The sequence below is a fragment of the Liolophura sinensis genome, chromosome 12 (genome assembly GCF_032854445.1).
Source record: "Liolophura sinensis isolate JHLJ2023 chromosome 12, CUHK_Ljap_v2, whole genome shotgun sequence".
NCBI lineage: Eukaryota > Metazoa > Mollusca > Polyplacophora > Chitonida > Chitonidae > Liolophura > Liolophura sinensis.
Window position 1 is genome coordinate 3,092,119 of NC_088306.1, and position 23,021 is coordinate 3,115,139.

The 23,021-nt window shown below is 41.2% G+C and overlaps 1 protein-coding gene across 1 annotated transcript in view; it reads right to left on the reverse strand.

Annotated features, from left to right (window-relative positions):
• The window catches only part of LOC135479215 (protein Wnt-11b-2-like), a 59,197-nt gene that overhangs the window by 11,726 nt on the left and 24,450 nt on the right, over positions 1-23,021 (reverse strand). The gene's annotated exons all lie outside the window — the stretch shown is intronic.

Genomic DNA, 23,021 nt, shown 5'->3' on the forward strand with positions numbered 1-23,021 from the left:
TCATTCATTCGTCCGTCCGTCCGCCCGTGGGTCCGTCCGTTCATTCATTCATTCATTAGTCCATACATTCATTGGTCCATAAATGTATCCATTCATCGATCCATACATTCATTCATTCATCGATCCTTACATTCATTCATTCATCGATCCTTACATTCATTCATCGATCCTTACATTCATTCATTCATCGATCCTTACATTCATTCATTCATCGATCCTTACATTCATTCATTCATCGATCCTTACATTCATTCATTCGTTCATTTACGCATCACCCATTCATAGTTTCCTTGAGTCCCCCATTGGTTGATCCCCAATGAGTACTTACTGGTGAGCCCATACTTTATTCATTGGTTAATTCATTCATTCATTCATTCATTCATTCATTCAAGCATCACTCTTTTATAGTTTCCTTGATTCACATTCCTAGTTCATCCATAGCACATATTTACTGGTAAGCCCCAACTCGAGTTTGTCACCGAGGTTCTTCAATCAATCATTTATTCATTCAAAGATAAGACCATTTGTCACAGATCGACGACAAACCACTAATAGCTAAACTGCGTCAAATGCCAAAAAAGGACATTTAACGAAGTCGGTTAAGATGAGGTTTATTCCTTGTTTTCTTCCAGCGCACGATCTCTTCACGTGAGCATTCTTCAATTCTTTCATTCATTCTTTCAACCACCTTAATTACTTTCTTATGTTATCACGTACATCTATTTGGCATTTCTTTTATTATATCATTCATTCATTCTCCAGCATCTCGCTGACAGACTGCTAATAGCCTTGTACACAAGACGCTAAATGTCAATTACTGAAATCACGTAAGACCTTGGGAATGTCTTGTTTCTAAATCTCCCTTATCTTCATACGTCCCCAATCCAAGATGGCGTTCCTCAACCTAACAAGAACAAGTTGTCGAACGCCCTATGCTATTTGCCAGCCTTTGGATTACAACTGGCTTTGAAGACGTGTTAATTGATTCGGTGTGCTTAAGAAGAGTAGAACATAGGTGAGACGAACGCCTTCTCGATGAGGGTTTTTTGTTCGGGGCAGAATGACGCTATTGTCACCGGATTGCGTGGTAGGCCTCAATCACGTAGTGTTATGCCTAAGGTTAGCGAGGTGAGCCGACAAGCAGTCAGAGCGATAGTTACACGATAGCTGTTACAAACCCACGGGGGAAGGGAATTTAAACGGTCTGGATAGTAAAGACGGTACAAGTAGACAGCCCACCCAAAGCGAGGGGAGTTATTCGAGACAAAGAAATACAAAAGTGGATAGATTTCAGAAACTTTGACATGCCTTTTTTTCGGTACGTTTGCAGTCAGGAACTCCAATCATCCATTCGTTTTATGACCGCGACTATTATACCCCATTTTGCACACATTTTGGACATTTCCGGATAACTTGAAAGGACACCAGCCAAAGGGCTGTGAAATTAGGCAAATGATTCGTATACAGTACACTTAACATAAAGCATTTCTGAGGCATTCCCCGTCAAGAATTGTCGCATTATTTTTACGCACATAGCAGTAGTTGGAAAGAAACAAATCGTGGACAAGTAATGGATACACCTGTTGGAATTCTGGACCTAGTGAGACGTATTGCATTATCTGGTGTATACCACGAACATTTCAGAAAACAAGAAAACTTATCGTTGAAAATAGTGTGGCTTTATATTGTACGCCTGCATAAACCAGGGTTCTACTGGTATACTAAACTCCGAGGTTTTGCCCCTTTGTATTGCTTTAATGCCTTTGTATATTAAATGTGATGACAATAAAGCGATATGAGTAGTTTTAGAGCAGTGAGGTCTAATAAGTTGCGATTAACATCACTGCATATATTTTTTTACCTAGTTCAGCTTAAGCCATGGTGCGAGGGGGCGAGTAAATTTCTACTATTTATGAATTTACATGAGCAGTTAGAGTAAAGCGCTGATTGAGGTAAAATGGCAAGAGACCGTGTTTCACCAGTTACATGTGACCATCAGGCAGCTATCACACTGCCGTCGCTCCTCTGGCCTTACTCTATGCCGTACGTCTACCACACTGTCGTCGCTGCTCTGGTTTTACTCTTTATGTTGCACGTCAATCACACTCTTGTCGCTGCTCCGGTTTTACTCTTTATGCTGCACGTCTCCCACTGTTGTCGCTGCTCTAGTTTTACTCGTCTATCACACTGTTGTCGCTGCTCCGGTTTTACTCTTTATGCTACACGTCTATCACACTGTTGTTGCTGCTCTGGTTTTAGTCTTTATGCTGCACGTCTATCACAACAGATGTGCAGTCTATCAAACCAGAGCAGCGACAACAGTGCGATAGACATGTCGCTGCTCTCGTTTTACTCTTTATGCTGCACGTCTATCACACTGTTGTCGCTGCTCTCGTTTTACTCTTTATGCTGCACGTCTGTCACGCTGTCGTCGATCCTCTGGTCTTACTCTTTATGCTGTACGTTTTGGGTTATAGTAATAAATTACTATTTACACCAAATTCTGATGTTAGATGTAATCGTCTTTCATTCGCTTGGACAAACCATGCGCGGGCGGGGTCAAAGCCGGCTTTGGGGAGGGAATTGGTAGATTCACGTCCTCTCACTACTTGACGTTCTTGTGGCTGTTTGCGATGTCTAATATTAGCTGACGACAATCTGACTCCCATCAATATGGTGTGCATATATCTGTACGTCAAATCACTTTCCAAATGTCGGTGATTCCTCTGTCCATGGAATTGATCACCTGGAAGCTGCATTTACCTAACTCTGCTTAAGGCGTGGTTGTATGGAGCGTATTAAACATTTACATGAACCCCTAACTGATGTACAATGACAGGATATCGGGTATTAGGGTGGGTATATAGCATTTTTGTTGGCAAAGATGGATAGATAGTACAGGATCTCTGGAGATCTGTGTCCTGCTCATGTCTTTTCCGCTTAACCCTCGTCTAGGGCTGCATAAGCATCCAAGTTTATTTCATACACCGTGCTTGTATGACAGGTTATAAAGGATACCTTTATATAAAGAATACCTATATATAAAGGATACCTATATATTTGAATTCGACGTGGAAATTATCCACGAAATAGTCTGAAATTTGATTTGGGAGTTACCGGAAGTGTCTTATATACTGTTGATTCCTTAAGACATTTAAAAACGTGATCATCTAAGCTACATAGAATAATTACATTGTTTTTTTGGCTTATTGGAGTCCACATGCATCGATAAATCGTATAATTTCAATATCTCACTTTTTGAGAAGTTGGTTTACATATCCTTTAAATTTAAAGTAGTTATTATCTTCTTAATGGTTTCATAATTTGATTGGGAACACAGGCCATAAATCAACGAATACATATATATTTGATTCCCTCCCAGAAGTAAAACTCTGGAAACACGATAAACATAGGGGCTGAGCGTGATCGCCTTAATTGGGGTTTTGATATTTTGTATGTACTATTTCTGAAACGATTCGATTTCATCACCGCTGAATCACATCGGGATTTTTGCACACTTCAAACGAAAAAAGCCATAGGCAGATGGAACGGTGTAGTTTGCTGGTTGGAGCCTTTCCTTAGTACGAAAACCACCCCGCACATAACTGGTTTACGTATTATGTAATAACTTCTGTAACTACTGAAAAGGTCTTAATTGCATGGTACCCCCTCCAAACCACCCCAAGCAGTCTTCAGCTGTAGCTATAGGTTACCCAGTACGAGATAAAACTTTTTCCCATGGGGTTCTAACTTTTCCTCTTTCTGGCTCTCGTTGGCACCTTCAGAGACTTTGCCGTCTTCATTTCGCGCCTCGTAAACACTGACCCTGTCACTAAATGCACGGATTTTATGATCATACACAAAAAGGTGTTGCCGAATATCAGCGCAGTTCGCGGCTCAAATTGTCGGGTTTTTCAGCGTTCGACAGCCATATATTCCATACGTTGTCGACACTTATGAGCGAGGGTAACAAAATATCGCTCTCCGAATTTTATCTCTGTTTTCTTTCAGTTCTGCGCTGCGTCGTAAATCTGACAGATTTGACGCCCTCGGTAAGTGTGCGATATATCACGCATGCGTAGTAAGTTAAGAATCGACCATGTGCCTTCCAGCTGACTTACTCACCGTGCCAAATCTACACATTTCAACACAGCTTTTTTTATCACTAAAAGCAGAAAAAGCTAATTAGTTACGAGAATACATCAGCAGACGACGTTCTCCAGGAAACCTTTGATGCTATTGTGTCTGCAGTGTTTACAAAGTCATTCAGGGACATTGTAGAACTACACGTGAAAGTATAAGCGATCCTTAAACCGGCAGTCGCATGGTATGCCTAGGTTCAAACTAAAGAAACTGAGAAGTAATGCGTTTGTTTGACACAAATTACCACGTGTACAGACGCACTATATTCATTCGTAAGCGTATCCAATATTGATTGGTTTGTTCACTGGTTTCATTTCTGCTTAACGCCATACTGGATGAGAAGCTTTCACATATAAGCTGGCGGTAAACCTTATGCGTGGAAGAAACTGGAATGCCCGGAGTAAACCACTGTTCGTTGGTAATATAGTGGTAAACTTCTCCACGTGTGAAGGCAAGCGCAAATTCCCCCCAATAACTTCATCAGCCCTTGTTATCAATGTCTCAAGTAGAAATAAAACTGGATGAATCTACAATTTCACTGTTAAAATTTGCAGTTCGAACCCGTTCGAACCTTGTGGTCACGAGTAGTGTTTAGTTAATGGCTGATTTGTCAACTCTATCAGTGGAAACCTAATTTTGTCCATGCAACATAAGTGGACGATTTCAATTCAATACAACAGGAATTTGGCTAATACAACAAGAATGCGTCCTGAATGACACCAACTGGGACAACAGCAAGACATTATCAGTAATTTATAATGGTAATATGGCGTTACTATGATCTTATTGCCTCTTAGGCTTACACCTGGATATGTACACAAGAGTAAAGTTGTGTGGACAAAATGCATGAGATTCAACATTCGCATACAATACGACGATCGAAAATGGGACGACAATGGAATTGGTAATCGCTAGACCCATTTCAGTTAAAGCCTTCTACATTTGTTCCCCTCGCTTAGCAAATGGACTAAAGCGGTGTTCCCATCTCAGCACATTGCACCTGACCACTTAGGTTACAGACTCGAATCCAACTCTGGCGAGTCAGGTTTTGTTTATAAGTAATTGTGCTCATTATATGCCGGGAGAAGGGCTGTAGTTTATACCCAGTGGACACTCACACATCCCACAAACCCGACCGACGTTGTATCAGCCCAAAATATCAGTGACCGAGCGGTTAGCGTGTTCGCGTCTCACAATAACCACATGAGCCTCTCGCCAATGACACCACTCTGTTGAAGTCCAGGGTTATGCTATTTACACTGTGTGACAGATATGAAATCTTTTTAATGGAGTGCCACATTTGTTTAAAGAAAATTTGTGCACCTGTTGCAAAATATAGCATGCTTTTGTCTACAGTTCCGCACATACATTGCCTAATGCAGGGGTATGGCACAACTATGAAAAAGACCATTTAAGAACCAATTGTGTATACATAAAATCGTTAAATGGACTGTGGGAATACGTTTTTTTTTTGGCTACAATTACAGTTTTGTCCACAAAGTTATGATATAATTCATTCGGCATTTACATAAGAATTATCAAAACTGATCTTTTAAACCTGCATGCATGTCATCCATTCCAGTTTCTAAACACCACACTAAAAGATACCGATAGAAAAGTGTGTGGTGGTCGAAGGTCAGTGAAGGTCTAAGGTCAATCAGGGCTAGCACATACAGAATGAAACATGTATTTCGTCAGTTGATATACGTTAAACGCAAGCTAAGTATTCCAGGCTATTCATACCAGAGTACTTGTCTCAGCGTTGAAGGATTGACGGGCTGCAAGACCTGTATAACACGTGGTGAAGCCATTTATAAAATGATTACCTTTTCAACATTTCCTCAACGCCGGTAATTAAATATCGCATCTGTTCTGTGATTGTCTAACGTCTGATGGAGACATTCATAATATGTATCTTGAGAATTACGTCTAATGTCTGTTCTATATGGTTGAAATAACGTACGATGAAGACATTTATAAAATATATACGAGGATATATTTCGCATTCTCTCATCTTGCATCTGTTTCGTAATCAGTACAACGTCTGTATAAAATGTATACTGTTATCTGTTTAACATTTCGTCGTCGCCAATAATTGGATCTCGTATTTGTTCTGTTGCTGTTATAAAGCCTGACGAAGACATTTAATCAAAGAATTCATTTTAGATTCGCTCACCGCCCGCAATGACATCTCGTATCTTTCTGTGGTTTATTTAAGGCGTCATGAAGACACTTAAAACTGTATACTACTATCTATGTAACACTTCCTCATGACCGACAGTTACATCTCGTATCTGTAATCGTAAAATGAACCTGTACGAGGTCTGACATAATCTGTTTTTATTGGTATTTTCTCGGAGCCTGTCTCTGGCTTTTCTTATTAATGGCGGCTTTCCACGTCACACATTTCCGTCAAGTTTCGCGCCTAGTGATATAAATTTAGAAGTTACAGACGAAACCTTATATTTCTTTATCGATGCCATGTGGCGTGTGGTTGAGCTCTCCAGCACTTTGCTCAACTTTATTAAACTTTTTACTCGCCTCCGAGAAAAACAACTTGAGATAAAACGAAATTGACAAAAATAAACGCGTGAAATAATTGCGCGTAATATGGGCCATCTTTGGTGGCCTTATTGCAGCCCAGTTAGTTTTGTAGCGGGCAAAGATCGTCTGGTTAGCAACACGTCACTGTAGATACTCTTCACATTGGTTTAGCAGTGAGATTTATATGACTCAGTACGAAGAGAATTAACTACGCTCTTTTTTCTAAATTGAAATGAAAGCTTCGAAACAGACATTAGTATACAAGCCATCGACCATAATGAACGTTCCGGGTCATTAATCAAGTGTAATTTTCAAACCAATTTTCCATACAATCCAAGAAAGTAATAAAATAATTAAAGCCGTACAGCATAAAGAGTAAGGCCTGAGCAGCGACGACAGTGTGGAAGACGTACAGCATAGAGAGTAAAACCAAAGCTGCGACGACAGTGTGATAGACGTACAGCATAGGGAGTAAGACCAGAGCAGCGACGACAGTGTGGAAGACGTACAGCATAGAGAGTAAAACCAGAGCTGCCACGACAGTGTGATAGACGTACAGCATAGGGAGTAAGACCAGGGCACCGACGACAGTGTGATAGACGTACAGCATAGGGAGTAAGACCAGAGCAGCGACGACAGTGTGATAGACGTACAGCATAGGGAGTAAGACCAGGGCACAGACGACAGTGTGAGAGATGTACAGCATAGAGAGTAAAACCAGAGCTGCGATGACAGAGTGATTGACGTACAGCGTAGAGAGTAAAACCAGAGCAGCGATGACAGAGTGATAGACGTACAGCGTAGAGAGTAAAACCAGAGCAGCGATGACAGAGTGATAGACGTACAGCGTAGAGAGTAAAACCAGAGCTGCGATGACAGAGTGACAGACGTACAGCGTAGAGAGTAAAACCAAAGCAGCGACTACAGTGTGATAGACCCTCAACATATACAGAGTAAAACCAGAGCAGCGATGACAGTGTGATATATGTACAGCATAGAGAGTGAAACCAGAGCACCGATGACAGTGTGATAGACGTACAGCATAGAGAGTAAGACCAGCGCACCGACGACAGTGTGATAGACGTACAGCATAGAGATTAAAACCAGAGCAGCGATGACAGTGTGGCATACGTACAGCTTAGAGGGTAAAACCAGAGCATCAGGGGAAACCAGGGGATTTTTTGTGACCAGATGCATAGTGGTTTGTAAGTAAAGGGTTGATTGGTCTGAGTGAGCTTGTATTGTAACAAGATGTCCATGATGGTTACTAAGATTACGTTCTCCTCTTAAGGGTTCCGTACTCAAATTTAATGATTTAGTCATCAGTAGACAATTCGGAATCTTCAACGAACAGTCAGCAAAAGTATTGTTCTCACAACAGCCGACCTGTTCCTGACTAATGAGGTCGCAGGTTCGAATCCCGCATTCGGTGTCAGCTCTTGAATCAGGGTTTTTTTCAGGTAGGGTCTATCTGATGAAGGGCTATGGTTCTCCAGATTTTTTTTATACTACTGACCTAAACTCTATAGGGGACATTTTTCAGTGCGACTATAAACACAAATGGAATGAAAAAGAAAATAAATAATGGTCAACTCATAAACAAATCATCACTATTTCACTAAATGAAGAAATCAATTTCTGGTTTAAATTTGAAATTGACATACTAACCTTAAACTCACTCACTAAATGGACAAATTTAGCTCATCATTACAATAATCTTCAAAAGATAATAAAGACTTACATCACAGATAGTAGAACCACGGCAACGACGACAGTGTGATAGTTGACAAATGGTCGCACGTAACCGGTGAAACACGGACTCTTGGTCCATTTACCGCAGTTTGGATTTTATTTTAACTGTTCATGTAAAGCCTTGAATACATATAGTAGCAAATTATACTCTCTTTAGCACCATGTCTTAAGCAGAATAGGATAAAAAATGCACTGATGTTAAATGCAATTTATTAGGCATCACTGGAATAGAGTTACTCAAAATACTTATTCACTACATTAATGAACTGGTCTCTGGAAGAATCATTGGATTACTAAATCGTAACTACTTCCTGCCATGAATGGTAATATACTAAATCACTTGATGAATCACACAACAACGAATTCAAGCGATCATGGACTGGTTTCATAAATCAGTCAACCATCCACATTCAAAGGTTCCGTCCAGCATTTAGTGTATGGTGGCTGTGTGTACTCAGTGGCCAGTCCGCACAAGTGACCCACTGACTCAGATTTATAACATCACTGGCGCTTTCCGACAACATTATCATTCTTCAAACTCGGCCTAGACTCGAAGGCAGAGCCAAAGGTTAAGCATAAAGTGGTGTTGGGGATGAGAATGGCGAGGGAGGAGAACCCATACGGGCGCTGGGGGTAGCGCGCTCTGAGACACTGTCTCAACCAATTACTTCCCCCAGCGGTATATGCGGTGCTCGCATGGCTCGGTCATACCATGAGTGACATCGTTAATGCTGCAAAAACTTCATATCCTAAATTCCTGTGAACCTTATTAAGCAACAATGGCTTAAAAATAGGAGAGGAGAGAAGGAGGGAGGGAATTTACATGTACCAAAGGGTTAAACTCCAAGAAACTGTATCAGGTAACTGGGTAAATGTGAGACATCCACCTGTTAGTGGTTATTCTACATTAGCCCGTGAGGAAGCCCTTAAATCATACTGTTACAGACCTTGATAACAAGTCAGTTTGCTCCCCTATACGATCTTGGGTGAAGGTAAGGCTAATGGTTAAAACCCAAGGCTGAGAAAGGAACGGTCTTCAGACATTTACACAGGTCTGTATACAGGCACTGTACATGGCTGTTTACACTGAAGTTGATCTGGCTTATATTAATTTGACAGTCGTGCGGTAAAATCCACTCAGACAAGCATGTTGGCGATTAAGCATGCCAATAAGCCTAATTTCAGTATCCAGTATACGTTATAATTCAGGTTCATTAATGTATACACGAGGTATATTTATCCGATTTAACCTCATAAACCCGATGGGAAGGGTTCCATTATCGTCGACATCTGCATCGCTAGTATAGGCAAGCTAGATGACTGAGAATATAATCGGCCACGGCATGAAGAGAAAGAATTCCTCATAATACTGTGTTATCGTTTTAAGAATCAATCAAAAAAAAATTTAAAAATGCAAATGACCGGACTAAGCCCCATGGATGCTTCGTCGAGAAGGCGTCTGCAGTTTGATATTTTTCATCCAATTTAGGTGAAACTTGGTCAACACCCAGAAGCAGCGAGCAGAAAAATAGTTCGAACGAATGAACGATTATGGCTAAACATCTCTTTGAAAATATTGCAGACATTTCTAGTTCGACGAAAACATGGACGTAAAAGGAATAGGCTTGATTCCAACCAGAGCAACATGTTAACCTTTGACCTGATACTCTCGAAATTGGCTTTGAGTGTACTCTGGCAGTGATTAATGGAAAAATGCCTGCTTATAAACAAATTCAGAGGATAAAGATGTCAGAAAGAATAATCTCATTTCGCAGAGTTTGTTGCGTACGAAAATTAAAGATAGGTCCCATTTTCCCATCTCAGCAACACCATCAGCCTATGTACTCTTTACCTCCTTTCTTTACATTCTACTGCATTTACGTGTCCACCCCACCTCAACCCCCCAACTTTCCCCCACCCCCCACCACCATCTGATTAAATCGACTCTAATTCCAGTCCGTATCATTACCGAGTTCCTCGCAGTTGGGATGGGAACACCTGACGCTGCGGGTGTGTAATTCCACAGCCCTCTTGATTACATCCGCCCAAAGAAAAGTTAAAACTCTTATAAGAAACAAACGCAAATTCGTCATAAATGCGAGTCCATGTCGTGGTGCACCGAGGCCCCTCATTAAGTGAATTCTTTCATGTTAATGAACAGTTTGGATGTCAAAAATTCAACCAGTTGACTGACAGACCGACATACCCGTCTGCTTGTGCAGATGATAGGACAGACTTTCAGGAATGACTGACGGGAGACTAACCTTGTCATCTTGCGTGAGATTCGGATTTCTGAGTAAGTATAGCATATATAACAATGTGACGAAGTGTACTAAATGTGATTCAAACGCTGAAGTTTTTTGGCCACATGAGTTAAAATTCGGAACACGTAACAAGTATTATATTAAGACAAATTTATGAAAATGAGATTACATCAATGTTTTCGGTTTTGACTTAAGTTAAAAGTCGCTTTATGGAATCGATGTCGGCAGATTGTGGAACTGGGCTGTCCAGTATTGGAGCGCCAGATGAATGGGTAGGTCAGCAAGAGGTTGGTAGATAACTCGGGGGCTAGAGGGCGTAGATGCTGGGGGAGGAGGGCAGGAAGACACAGGGGTGACGTTAAGAGAGGAAGGGGATTAACACAGTTTTTTTCCTGTTCACAAAAACTGGCCACAGTAGATTTACGTCGTTATCTCAGATATTCTCCTGACAGATATGATATGAGCAGAGACGTAGCGCGGATAAAACAACAACCCGCGCTGGCTTCTCTCTCGCGCGCGTCTATCTCCACGGTACCGGTACAGAATACAAGAGCACGAGTCACGAGATCTCGTATATACCGCCATGATAAGCACTTAGGCTGAGTGACAAGGCATGTACACTTCTCTTATCAAATTAGCCTGCAACACTGAGACTCTCGTCGTCTCGATCGACGAACTCCAAACGAGCCACTTGAAGGCAGTCGGCTTTTTTACCAGGACACCGCGTCGCGCTACACGTGTCCGGCTGTCTCTAGCAATTAGACAGTTTGGATCCGAGCACGGTACCTCGTGTTGGATCCTCTAGCCTGTGAGCAGTAAGACAGATCTTTTCATCAACTCTTTTTGTAAAAACCCAATGCCTAGCTTGTGAGTGAGGCAGATTTGTCAGGTATACCGGGAGACCGATTTCTATGAGGTGTCTGAAGATTCTATGCGATAGAACTTCTTTTGTAATAAAAGACTCACAGCACAGAGGGTAAAGACCAGAGCACCGACGACAGTGTGGTAGTTGACAAATGGACTCACGTAACCGGTGAAATATTGTCTCTTGTCAGTTTACATCTATAAAGGCTTTATTCTAACTGTCCATGTAAATGCATCAACAGTAACAACTTACCAGTCCCCTAGCACTATGGCTAAATTTATTTATTTATTTCATTGGTGTTTTACGCCGCACTCAAGAACATTTCACTTATACGACGGCGGCCAGCATTATGGTGGGAGGAAACCAGGCAGAGCCCGGAGGAAATCCACGTCTATCCGCATGTTGCTGCCAGACCGCTATGGCTAAAGATGAATTAGATAAAAGAAATGCAGGGATCTCCATTGCAATTTATCAGACGGTACTGGTCTCGAATTACCACATTCATACTTAATGACGGAGCGTCACAGGACGGCAGTCAGGTTTATGAGGGTGGTGAAGCGGATTGTCCGGAGTGAAACACCTACAATGGCTTGTTGTGTGATAAACCTCCTAATGAAGGGTCAATCAACACCTAAGAGAACTGCCCCACCAATGTAGTCAGAATGCCCAAATTCCGCTCAAAATCGGTAAAGTCTTAATGCGAAGAATGCAGCGGCCGAGAAAAGTAGTGAAAATATATCCCTATATTTAAAGTAAAATAAAGCTGAAATGTGAAGTACGGTTCATGATAAAGACAACTGAAAGCTATGCGTACAAATACTTCAGCTTATTTTCCAGATTTTTAAAAGTGTTAAAAGGCATTGAAGTATATGAATACTATGGTGGGCCTTATGAGCCATACTGGCGGTATCTAGGAACTCAGACGTCACATCACCTCTATGGTGGGCCTTATGAGCCATACTGGCGGTATCTAGGAACTCTGACGTCACATCACCTGTTTTTTCCTGATATTCACCAGACGGAAGGAGTTTTTGGGAGTATTATTTCAGTAAACTTTTAATCATAGGTAAAACGAGCCAATTCAACATTCAGTGTCGTCATTAGAGTTTTAAAAAACTTCCTGTGACGTCAGAGTTCCCAAAACTCTGATAATATGGTATATGAAGTCCTCCTTAGAATTCAAATGTTTAACTCTTTTCAGTTTTAAGTGGTCTTTTTAGTGATGCGTACATTAGAAGACTTTCCCTTTAACCACTTTCTAAACACGAAGTTATATTGGCCATGGACCACAGGTGACATCCGCCATAGTCCACATTTTCAGTTGCTTGAATTTGCATTTCGCAACAACTACCCTGATGCTGGAAGCCGTGATAATCCCAACGCCTTATGTCTTCTCCTAAAATACATGTTACAAAAGAAAAGAACAAATAACCACAGCTACAACAACAAACACAGGAAATGACAATGGCTTATTAAGACTGACAAAATGCATGTGTAGAGCAAAGTGCATTTGGTACAATTTATTAAGGGGCTTCAGTTTCAGAAGGTAGGCACGCCTCTCTGTGCATCTACCCTCAGTTACACATGAGACGGCGAATTTGCCCGAGACAAACAAGAAAAGATACCTCGTCGGCAGTGGAACGCACAGAAGAATGCAAAATAATAGTAAGACAGAAAGTATAAGAGATCCGTAAATCTGCCTTTTGCCGACAGCTCAAAGTAAAGATCGGGCAAATGTATGTGTCTGGAAAACATATACAGTGACAGTATACTTCGGGCTCGCCATCTCCGCCCCACATAAACTTTCGCGCCAGTCAAAACGCGGTATGAAGCTGCCAACAGTTGCTGGCTATATAAAACAGACAACGGTTTATGTATACAACGGTAAACGTCGCGTACAGACGGCTGTTCACATGCCAGAGGGGAATATAGAAATCAAACTGTTGCCACCATCTCCGCTATGTCTGCTGGCTTAGTTGACTAACATGATGGTGTATTCAAGAAAATGGTGCAGGGCTCAAATCTAACTTTTGCTGGTTCGGCTGAGGTTTGTTCCTATAGGCCAGATGTCAAAGGTTCGTGGTTTATTCCGGGCACTTCGGTATCACCCAGCGTCATAGGGGCCAAGTGGTTATAGTATACTATATAATTAAAGACGTACAGCATAAAGAGTAAAAAAAGAGCAGCGACAACAGAGTGATAGCTGGCAAATGGTCACATGTAACCGGTGAAATACGGCCTCTTGTCAATTTACCTCAATCTAAGGATTTATTCTCACTGGTCTTGTAAATGCATAAATAGTAGCAATGTACACACCCCCAGCACCATGACGTAAGCAGAATTAGGAAAAAAATATGGAGGGATGTTCATTACAATATATTAGACGTCACTGGTGTAGAATTACTCCGAAAGACCAGAAGCACAATCCTGAATTATGTGGGAATACAATATGATTAAAAACCGTACAGCATAGCACAGGACAACGACAATGCGGTAGCTGTGAGTTCAAGTCCAGCTCATGCTGGCTTCCTCTACAACCGTACGCGGGGTAGTCTACCAGCGAATGGTCGTGGGTTTTCCCCGGGCTCTGTCTGGTTTCCTCCCTTCATAATTGTAGTCACCGTCGTAAAAGTTAAATATTCTTGAGTACGGCGTAAACAAGAGTCAAATAAATACAGAAATAAATAAATAAGTAAGTAAATAAATAATTCCCGTACCATCCACACATAAACACAACAGACCTCGCATCAGTTAGATAGTTCTCGCACGGAGTTAAAATACCGAAAATAATTTAATTTCATTGCAAGATCCCAATGACAATACTTTGTACCGAAATGTTCAAATGGCCGGTGTGTGGCTGAGTGAGGTATCATTCGTGTTACCAGTACTCTGGACGCACTTCGTGTATCACTTGTGAATCATTGAAGGGGCGCTCCAGTGGTTGAAGATCTCACGGACCATTTCAAAAACAAGCATGAACACCAGTTCCCAAATCAATATGCAAGGAATAATATATTAATAGTAAATAAAGCCGGTAAAATGCTATGGATGGAATTAGTGAATAAGTCCAAATGACGCGGAGAAGGCAGGCGATATTCTAGGCATGACATCCAGTTCAAAATTTAAACTGGTAGTCAATGCATATTCCCAAGTTTTGGTCTCTCGCGCTTTATTTGCAACTGTTTATAGAAACCCCATTGTTAATACAACTATAAAATGGATGCTTATACAGCCTCTATTGCCCCAAATTACGAGAAGCTAGATACATCTATGACTACATATGGAACCACACAGTGGATCTGTGCGTCAAAACCTTAGTGTACCAGTAGTCATTCAATAAGGGCCGTCCAGGTCAATTATCGCAAGGTCATTCCCCAAAACGACGCTTAACACAAACCAAAGAACTATGAAAGTATATAAAGTACGAAAGGACGGAATCATGCAAAGAGAAGCATATGAGGTAAAATTGAAACAATCAAACAAACATATAGGGTCAGGGAGTATAATCATTATTTGTCTGTTACTTGTTGAACACGTTGTTAAGCAGGAATATCGGGAATGGGGCATGGGAATTTTACTCTGTAAACATAGTCTATGAGGATTAAATTATGAAGATTAAGGGGAACTGCATCACCAGCTAACGCCAACCATTCTTTTAAAGCCGTACACTCATACGGTTTTTAACCATTAAATATCATGGTCAGAATTTTTTATTATTGGAAAAAAAAGAAATCTATTACACTGAACTTCGAAACACTAAGATTTAAATTCACAACTGAGTGTGATCAGGCCTTACAATCTACCAACAAAGCGACTGGCACAACCTGATACAGTGCAGATACAACATGAAAACATCTTTTTACCAGGACTACTATGAATGACAAAACTAGTCTCAATTTTATTGTAACGCTCAGATGTTTCGAAAGCCGCAGTCAGACAATAAATCATCATTTTATACATTTCCCCAGCACTGAAAAAACTTTAGAATACACCAATAAAAGTAATTTGCAATGTTAAAAAATCAGATCAACTTAGTTGCCTCCTGAATATTATATCCATTAATGTCAGGAGCAATGCACACATTCATGGATTTATGAACGCCGTATTTGGCCGAAGGGTTGCTGCGAACGCCGCTTGAAAGGTAGACGGGGTTCACCCCTTTACTGCAAATACTGCAAGATTACTGCAAATATGAGCAACTTTACCCGTGAGGCTGCGTTTTCGAATCCAACTATGGATTGGGAGCATGCACATTGGGAGAAAACCCACGGGTCAACTGAAAAGTTAACGAGGACACACCAGTATGTTTTGTTTACACTAAGCTCTTATTGATTCTGAAATTCGCCCTGATTTACGGCCTGATCAAAAATATGGTACGGCCTGATCAAATAAAATATCGACTATAACATTTTCTTTTTTATGGAATACTTTATTTCACGACACAAGGATTTGTACTTATATTTTCCAAATTCAGTCCTCTTCCCACACAATTCCCGGAACGCAATGCTGCAAAATGACTTCTTTCGCGCCAATGTCTGGTACATTATAGATTATATTGGTGTATTTTCGTTTGAAGTTCGCGAACAAACAGACCGTGCCTTCTAATTATCAGCGCAGAGCTCTGCCACAATGTTACGTGTTCACACCTAGGGTGATTTGTGGCCGCTCTACTGCGTGCCAGGTTACTCTCCGCCCGCGGGTTCCCTCGTAAACCTTGTGGGTGAAGAGTAGATGGGTGGCCTGAGACATTCCTCCCCTATAGGCACACAGCTGTGGGGGGAAACCTGCCACGGCTGAGGACGTGATGAGTATAGGGGCTGACATGCTGTGAGGACGAAGGGGAGATGACAGACTTATGGCCGAGCAGAGCCATTTGAGGACAACATGGTAACATGGTACATGTCTGACCAAATACATGGTGATATGTAACAGATTTTGGGAAAAGCTGGCAAAATGTTGCATACGAGGGAAGCATAGTCGTATATTATATAATTATCAGTAAAAGATAGTAATGTTACATATCTGTAAAAAAGATGCCCGGTTTCCCCCCACGATAATGCTCACCGCCGTTGTACATGAGAAATATTGTTAAGTACGGCGTAAAACCTAATCAAATAAATAAATAAAATGAGAAAAAATGGTAACACGTCGTACATTTGTTCATATATTACTAACATGTTACATATTTGTGGAAAAGTTATAAATGTTTCAGGAAAAGATACATTGCATATATCAAAGAGATGGCAATGTGGTTTATATCTGAGCAACATGGTTCATATCCGAGAAAAAAAAGATGGTCACATGTTCCATATTTGTTGATAAATTAGTATTATTTGTGGAAAAATTGATATGTAATATGGTTCAGGAATATGTTGCATATGAGAAGCAGATGGCGACATGGTGCATACTTGAGGGAAAGATTGTAATGTGCCATTTATGAGTAAAAGTTACACATGTGTTACACATGAGAAAAAGATGGTAACATGTTACACATGAAAAAGATGGTAACATGTTACACATGAGAAAAAGATGGTAGCATGTTACACATGAGGAAAAGATGGTAACATGTTACACATATGGAAAAGATGGTAACATGTTACACATGAGGAAAAGATGGTAACATGTTGCACATGAGGAAAAGATGGTAACATGTTGCACATGAGGAAAAGATGGTAACATGTTTTATAGTGGAAGGCAAGATGGCGACATGTTACATGTAAGGAAAAGGTGGTAATATGTTGCATGAGGAAAGTCACACGTTTTATATTTTAGAACGTCACAGGACGTAACACAAAATGGTAACATTTAATGTAATTGAGGAAAAACAGTGCGAAATCGTACATCGTACTTCATATCAATCCACACTTGAAAACATCATACTAGTAGTATCTAACGTGCAGTAAAATGTAGATGTGAGTGTTTTGTGTGCATTTTGCTCTATAAACACGGTATGAAAGGTCGAACTGAAGTTACCTGTGTGCATTTTGCACCATAAACACGACATGAAAGGTCGAACTGAAGTTACCTGTGTGCATTTTTGCACTGTAAACACGGCATGAAAGGTCGAACTGAAGTTACCTGTGTACATTTTGCACTGTAAACACGGCATGAAAGGTCGAAGTTACCTGTGTGCAATTTCATACTTTATGCTTTTGAAGAAAACGTACCGTCTTATTCATTCGGGAAGTCAGATTTAGAGTATGCAATGCTTATTTCGAAGGTCACAAATTCGAACAGGGGGATGTGATACTCTCAGTTTTGATGGGAATACCGTAAAATGCCCAACAGATCTCAAGTAAAAACCATTGCAGAGTTGTACAAAACACTACTCTGTCTAGATTCTTTGTAGCCTACTATATCAGCTAAGATTCGTCGACTATATAACAAAACACTGCCCTGGAATAGCGTACATAACAGGCTAGCCTTTAGCTCAAAAACACATTGACCAGTAAATACATTTGACTGTCACATAAATCCAACCGTGTCCACGCATAATCCTGCCCCAGGCTATCAGACCTTGTTCTCATCGAAGGCAGCGTTTGATTTCAGCTTTATAGCTGGACAGCATATAGGTCATAAATTTGATTTAATTACCTCAAGTAATTGAGTCTCCATTACCGTGTCGACAAGCCGGCTATTCCAAGTAGGAAAAAACAGTGTTTGACATTTTGATTTACACACGTCAAGAGTCTATAGCCCAAGGAGGTAGCCACAGTGTTTAAGAATATACTGTAACACGAAGGGGCACAGTGTCAAACCCTGCCGAACACCATTCAACAGCTGGGATATTGTCAACGGCAAGATTTTTTTCTGACACCGGATGCAAATAAATCGAGCTGACATATACAGCAGTAAACTAAAATCAAACTTATCATACAGTCTAATATTTATTTCGGTGTTTATTTATTTATTTATTTAAGAGTGCTTTACCCATTTCTCTATCATATTACGCGTTCACGCACCGCACTTCGTTTACGGCTACATTTGTGACCTAAAGATCATTAAAGCGCGCAAAGACTAATATGCTAAGTTGTCTTATCTACACATTATAAATACATGACTCAAGGTTACTGGTGTAATACTAATGCTTAACATCTGATATAAAACCATCACGGGGTAAATGTAACTGTCATTGGCAAGGATTTAGCTTTCTCAACTATGTGGAAAAAAACAATTCGCAGTTTTTCAGAACGTACTTGTAAATGATATATATGGTTATTTGGGCTCTAGCGTTTACGGTCAGGGGTACTATATTTGTGCCCTAGCTACTAGACAGGTAAAACACTCTTTCATATTAGTCCGAACAAAAAAGTCCGAAATCAGCTGAATATAGCGCCGAGGCACAACAATTCATGTCGCCGTTTGAAGATAATAATATCCAACTAATACAGCAGATCGGAATGATTAATTGGTGTACAACAACAACGTTATCAACAGTTCGCCGTTCACTTTACGAGCGGTCAGTATATTGTGGCGCTACTATCCACTGTCTGCTCGTGGGACACGATGATGCCGGGGGACACGCATTCCTGGCTTATGAAGAGGGCCTTCACGGGACGGTCGTAAAATTTCATCGAGAAGTCATCAGCGGGTCATTTGGTACGGGACACTCCTCTGTCTATCGACTTTTCACTTTTGCCCCAGCATCCGCCGCCGCCTAGCACATAAAGGCGTAAAGGGCTTTGTCCACAAGACATAATACATGAGTGTTGATTGTAGCGAGTAAGCTGTGAGGACGTCTGAGAAGAAAGGTCGCTGTGTCAGGACCTCATTCACAGCTCTATTAAGAACAGACAGAATGAAAACTTGACTTAAATTAGACTACAAATGTCAACTGTTCGTGTACTCGCTACATACATTCAATATTTCACTATCTCTTTAAAGTCATTTTGTTGTCTCGGACCAGACAAATTATGAACAACCTGCGAATGATCTTGGGTTTCCCGGTTTCCACCCGCCAAAATGCTGGCCGCCGTCGTATAAGTGAAATAAGCTTGAGTGCGGCGTAAAACACCAATCAAGTAAATAAATAAATACATAAAAGACGTATGGTAAGGTTACGACGTATGACAATGTATGATACGTTTCTTTTACAGAGATGAAAGCTGAAATTATTGCATCATTAGTCTAACAACAATTTTCTGCGGAAAACAAGTTTGAAATCAGGCAATAAGTAGGTGGATAAAAATGCTAGTTGTACGTCAACATTGTGGAGGGAAGCGCAAATAAAATGCAGTGTTTGTACGTTGGTGTTACCATTCCTCATTGACAAACAATAATTACGTAACATACACACTCTCTCTCTCTCTCTCTCTAGTTTAGCATGTGTTCAGTGGTATCTATGGTAATACGAGAATGATGAGGGGCAAATTTGGCGAATGGGATAGTCCGCGACGGCTGGTCATGCGCAGCTTGACTAGATTAGAGAATGGGGGCCACTATATACCCGGCGACATAAAACCCGATTGATAATATTTATGACGGCTGCTCAGTTTTACGACCACGATGTGAAAAGCAATAAAATACCCGGAATAGAAATTTTCGGCGTCCGTCACACCAGACATCTTGGACTGGACGGCCTGTTAGTTACGGGACCGTCTGCAAATGACACCAAATAGTGAGATCTAACAGAGCAAAATAATATAGCTATTGCAGATATCTACCTAGGTAAAATCACAGGTTAACAAGCAGTTTACCCTGAGTTTGCTAACAATGACACGAATACGGTAAGCTAGTTATTTATGGAGTAAGCATAATAAAATTTAGAAGACGTTCACTCACGTCTTGCATTAAAAAAAATAATCCCTTAACGTTAACAGAAAGCCTGTTGTTTGAGCAATGCTAGGATGTATTCTGTCATAATAACACAATGCTGTGATATATTCCACATAATATCGTGTTAGTTTAATGGAATCTTTGTGTTGAATTAATGGAATATATGTGTTATATTTATTGGAATAATCTGCTGCAATAGCAGACTACATTCTCAGATCACTCAGACAAAAAGACTTTCTGTTAAAACTAACAGATTAATTTATCTGAATGTACCAGTCAAGAGATAACTCTCATTTTATTTCACTTGGCCAGTAAAAGGAATGAGTAAGTACGTTTTGGCAACAATGCTGTTGAATAACAGTTTACCCATCTTTTGCTTATAACAAGACTTTTATCTCCTCGCTTCAGTGTTGCTGCTATAGTCATGATGAGATAAGTAGCTAGTAATGTGCATTTTGCCAGCAATGGGCAAGTAGCTGATAAATCAAGTTTTGCTAACAATGAGTCAAATTTTGCTAACGATCAGATAAATAGATAACGATGTCTTATGTTTTGCTAACAACGCCACAGTTTTGCCTTAAGCACCATCATATCTGTCCCACTTTCTTTCCCTGATTAGATTCTAATCATAAGATAACCACAAAAAGACGGTTAGCTAATGTTTAATTTTAAAAACACTGGAAAATAACAAAATAAGCAAACTAAAATTTTGCATGGGCCTTTAGTCCAGACCATATTGTCGACATTTGTGGAACTCAAAACTGCGCTTCACGCAGACCCATACATGATCACTTCCCTTAAATGATCAGAAAAGGGACCAATAAAGCTCAGTGCTATGTGAATCGAATAAACCATGAAGCATTTTTGATGTTTATATCCCGTAAATTGCAATGAATCCCTCAGAGGCGTGGACCCACATCTGTAAAATGTGTTTAAGTCGCTTTCCATCAATGACGCCTACTAACACTGCAATTAAATTTGCATGCAAGCATAAATAAAAGAAGAAGCGGAAAAAATGCCGTAAAAGTACGCAGTCCGTTCTGATGGTAGGCGATCGTAAAACTTTCGCATCATTCGCCGCTTAGCGCAAACTTCAAAGGCTAACCGTGCTGTCTTGTTAAAGCGCCCTCTCCTGGGACAAGAGTTGGTCTTTACGACGGGACGCTTATCGGCATCAGGAACCATCCGCAATCAGACTTCAAAGGCAGAACTCTTCGCGTTAAAAAGCCGTAAACTGGCCAGGATTCCCGCTGAATGAAGAGACATAAAATAGGCAGACAATCGACTCTTGTCTTGTTCACTTATCCGGACGGCCCTCAATTAACAGCGTGCTGGAGGCCACTGGCCAAAAGCTACTCCCTTCACTATCTAAATGTCCCGTCGGCGCTGTCGCAATAAAACTGCACTGCTGGTTAAATGGCCCCTCTGTCCCGCCAAAAGTTTCCCTAATCAGTGTTTATGGCTCGCTGTGAAATAAGTTTTGTCGAAATTGTGGACAATTGCATTTGTATCGACGAGGCATTTCTTTTAACGAGCTAAAATATAATAACATGTATGTTAATAATGATAAACGTTAAACCAGCGAGGTCATTTCAGAATACGGCAGTGAGCGGACGAGACGCATTGGGTAATTTTGAATAAGAAAAAGATATAAAGTGACAATCAATATTCAACTGGCAATCGGTAAATGGGTATTTCATCTAAACAGTGTAAACATTTTGAACAAATTCAGAAAGGGCAGAGTAACGAAGTTGGACCGTCACTAGCAATTATCATGAAAACGCAAGTAAAACAACGAAAGTTGACAAACATTAACGAAGAGCAGCTGCCGTCATTTTAACCTGTGTTTGAACAACTGATGTGTGTCACTGGACAATCCAAACTACACCAGACAGACACAAACCACTGCCGTGCTGTGCTCAGGAGTGTGTGTCTGTGTGGTGGGGTTGCGGGTGGGGGGGGGGGGGTGTGGGGGGGGGGGGGAGGACAGATCAAGCGGGCATTGTGCGAGGTCACGTGTGCGATTTCCTTCATGCTCGCACTAACATCCGCAGATTTGTGGAAGATTTGAACGATTCCATCACACATCTATGACTCAAGGGAACTGTTCGTCAGGACGCGTTATTGTCCGAGCCTGGATAAGGCGTCTGGGCGGCGTCTGGGCGGCGTCAGGTCGTCCCGAGGCCCCGACCTCACCTCGTGGGGAGATCGATACAGCTTGATCAGACCAGACTCTGTCCCTAACCAGGTCCGAGGTGGGAATGGTGGGAATGGTGGGGTGGGGTGGGGGTGGAGGGGAGGGGTGTGTGTGAGAGTTGGGTTTTGGTCAGATAGCGACCATCCTCTATGAGCAAGTCTGCGAAATTGACACGAAATAATGTGGTAGATCGTGTATGAGTTCGATGGAATACAGGAAAGCTCACAGATATTCTCAGTTAAATGTAAATCCTTCATGAGTAATCCTGTGTCAGACAATGGCATACCCACACTGACTGACTCGCACGTGACTGAATCAATAACTATACGTGACATCGGGGCCTCCGTGGCTCAGTCGGTTAGCCCAGGAGCTTCTCACCAATGCAGACGCTGTGAGTTCAAGTCCAGCTCATCCTAGCTTCCTCTACGGCCGTACGTGGGAAGGTCTGGCAACAACCTGCGGATGGTCCTGGGTTTCCGCT